This window comes from Eucalyptus grandis, chromosome 3 (genome assembly GCF_016545825.1).
Source record: "Eucalyptus grandis isolate ANBG69807.140 chromosome 3, ASM1654582v1, whole genome shotgun sequence".
NCBI lineage: Eukaryota > Viridiplantae > Streptophyta > Magnoliopsida > Myrtales > Myrtaceae > Eucalyptus > Eucalyptus grandis.
This window is the reverse complement of record NC_052614.1, coordinates 18651216-18654598: the sequence shown is the minus strand read 5'-3', so window position 1 is coordinate 18654598 and position 3383 is coordinate 18651216. Positions and strand designations below refer to the sequence as shown.

Below are 3383 nucleotides of genomic sequence, written 5' to 3'. Positions count from 1 at the left end.
GCCATCCTCTCTAACTTCTTCCTTGAGTTAATCATCCATTAATTCCGATGGACCTCCCGGAACAGTCAGTCCGTCTATCAGTAAAGGGCAACCCAGTGCTATGTATATGGGTGAAGCTCTTTCCTTGTTAAGTCTTCACTGAGTTTTTCAGGGCACATCTATTCATTCTGCGATTTAATTAAATGTAGGTTCTAAGGAAAATCTGCTAGTACTTGGTTCTATCACCACATGATCCTATGCAGTCAAGCCTTCTTAATGCAACTTCAATAAACATCTCTCAGAAATTTCCCAATTCAGGTACCATCTTTGAATTGTTCTAGGTAATTGATTGTAGATCTTGCAATATCTCAATAATGTGCCATAGGATTTGGTCGACCATGCCTTTGATATTTTTAACGCAGGTTGCTGCTGAAACGATTGGTTACGGTAGAGGCTCCAATGGACTCCTCTTTAAAGTACTTTCAAAGATGAATTGGAGAATGAGAAAACATGCTAGGAGGTGCTTTTGTTGAGAATCAGACGGGGCCCAATCATAGTCAAAAGAAGAATTTTGGCCTCTCCTTGGCGAGACAAACTACCTTTAGCTAGAAGCCTCTTCAGAGAATAATCGAACATGTAATTACAGAACTTGTCGTTTTTCTTCAGAACATTATCATCTTTTTGAAGTATTGCTCAGATGTGACTCACTTTATTTTCTGCAGAATATTATCGTGGTTTTGAAGTATTGCTCGAGGATTACCTTAAAGAGACTTGCAGAGCGGTTATGCCTCAGTATCCAGGTCTGATTATGTGGAACATTTGTTGATATTCTTTATCAGTGTCACTTTTTAAGAACGAATGCCTAGACCCCTCATTTAACCCTGAGTAGCCTCTCTGCCTGTGATCCCTGATTGGGGCATGGTTGCTAGACTTGGATACAAGTTCGAAAATATGTGTAAAAGAGATTTTGGTGCGTTGAAAGCAAAGGTTTGTCATGGATTTGAGAATGTTGTCTTCATAGTTTTGTTTTGTAAACATTTCTGGCCGACATATATGTGTACACTTTTTTTTTTTTTTTGGCTTAGTCAACTTCTGCTCATAAATTTGTTGTAGCTGTAAGTGTTGTCTGGCATTGTGAAACCATTTGTCGTCCCATGGAGCCTGAAATTCTAACGCGCTTAGCTTTTTCTGCTAGTATTGATACTCACCATATCCTGTGTTACAAAAGTATATCTTGCGAGAGATCTTGATTAATGTGTTCAGAAAATCTTTGTTGCTGAATCACTCAAGAAGAAGAGCTCTGTTTTTGGGTTCTCTTACTGCAGTTTTTAAGAGCTTTAATCAATCACATGCCTAAATTTATTACATCAACACTATCATCTGACAGAGAGACCATATAATGATAATTATACAAGCTCGTATGATATTCTATCATCATGACTGCTTACTTCTATATTACCATTTTAGGAAGCTGAGAAGCATCTCTTCTTAGTGTTTGTTTCCAAGGACCTGGTGGCGATGGCAAAGATAGACTGGCCAATGAGAATTGTCAGTTTGGAAACGGCAATGGACAGCAATGAGATTTTGAGCTCAGGCGACAAATTTGGAAAAGCTGCCTGACCTTGTTGAGAAAAAGCTGCCACTAGATCCCCAAGGAAACCATGTTTCATAAGGTTGCTTTGAGTGCTTGAAGATGTTTTTAGCTGAATGAATGATCTCTCTCCCTAAGGCCTCCCTCCCCTCTCTCTCTCTCACTGAAGAATGCTGTTTCACATTGTGGTGGGGACTGGAGATATTGATCATAGAACTCTCACGTAGCTGTCTTAAATTTTGATTGCATATTTTGCGGGGGGACCAGATCCTGGCCTTGTTTTGGACGGAAATGATATATTGAATGCACTTTCTGTATAGGAATGGAGTTTGGTCTTTTCCTCTTTCCTCTTTGCCCCTCCTTTTAATTGAAAATGTGTGGGCTTTTAGGGTCCAGAACTTGTACCAATGGGACAGGTGTCAGCACAAGATGTCACTCATTTGGATTGTAATAAGCGCCTTGTTACAGAATTGTGTTTTGCATTACAAATATTGCTGGTGCTTGCATTTTTTCTAACATTGGGGATAACCCTTCCATTTCATTTCACATTCGAAATGAGCACATGTTTCCAAGGAGCTCATTTCAATAATATATATGCACTTTTTGCTCCTCAAGGGACGTTAGTTTTCTCCAAGTCGATACCTGATAGGGTATGGACCTTGTTCTCTAAAATTCCAGCTCCTTCCTTTTCTTCATGGAAACTGAAAAGATTGGGAAAGGCTGTGGCCACGACATCTTTGGGTTGTGCAAATAGTAATGCCCACTAAGTAAAAAGCACCCTTTTACTTTCTTCACAAAGCAATTGTACAAAAACACATAGGCAAAGAAGGAGATCAATACAGCTGGATTTATGGTGCTCTCAATCCCCAAAATTCGCCAGGTTCTTTCAAGCTCCAAGGATATGACTTCGTAGTTTCAAAGTCATTTCAAATTCTCGATTAACTTTTTATGTGTTGAGTTCGATCCTAAGAAGATACACTTCGTTTCTCCAATTACACGATTTACTCTTCAGCTCATTAGTCATTCCAATGCTGGGATTTTTTTCACTACTGCAATGAAGATTTTGTTCCAATGAGTGATGTTCTGTTTTAACTTTCTAGTCTGCAAGTTTTGGTCTCCTGTTGCTTTCTTTGTTTTTTTTCTTTGATAATCTTGGTCTTCATGATATTGGAACTGTAAATAGAGCCGAATTCCAAAATTTCAGAGGAGAATTATATATGTTTCAAAAAAATTATGAACCACTTCAAGTTTGAGCAATTTTATCTATATGAATCGTGCAGGAATTGTGAGAGGCAGCCTTTAAACGAGTTGGTGGAGATTTGGTGGTGCAGGTGGTTGGGGCCGGTGGTGACAAGGCTGCCGCTCGACTGGACGTTGGGCCGGTGGAAGCAATGGTCACCATTAGCAAAGGTGTGGATGCGAGTAATACTCGCCGGCTGTGGTGACAGAAAAGGTGGCCGGTCCATTGGTTAGGGTGTTGAATGGAAAGCCGGTGGTGCAGTTGTTGTTGTCATCCTTTGACACATTCGCGACATCATGTGACCCTGTATTGAACCCTGCAAAAACAATGGAAGATCATCCAGCATGAAAGAGTGAAGCTCGAGATTGATTTTTTGGCCCTCGAAGCTCAAGATTGATTGCAGTTACAAGTAATCGAGAACGGATTGGTTGGAGCAAAGTCCTTAAAAATTATGATAAACAAGTATCTGATTCCTACTGGAAGAGCGCCAAAATGAGAAGGGTGCATTGGCTTGGCCCAGTTAAAGTACATGGTGCTGCTAGAATTGATCCTTCATCCTGCAGAACATCCCAT

The 3383-nt window shown here is 40.1% G+C and overlaps 1 long non-coding RNA gene across 1 annotated transcript; it reads left to right on the top strand.

The window, feature by feature from the left end:
• The first annotated feature begins 671 nt into the window (after positions 1-671).
• On the top strand, positions 672-2037 carry LOC120291409. The gene is made up of 2 exons (XR_005549439.1): positions 672-779; positions 1447-2037. It is a non-coding gene; the product is annotated as an uncharacterized LOC120291409 (long non-coding RNA).
• The last annotated feature ends 1346 nt before the right edge of the window (positions 2038-3383 follow it).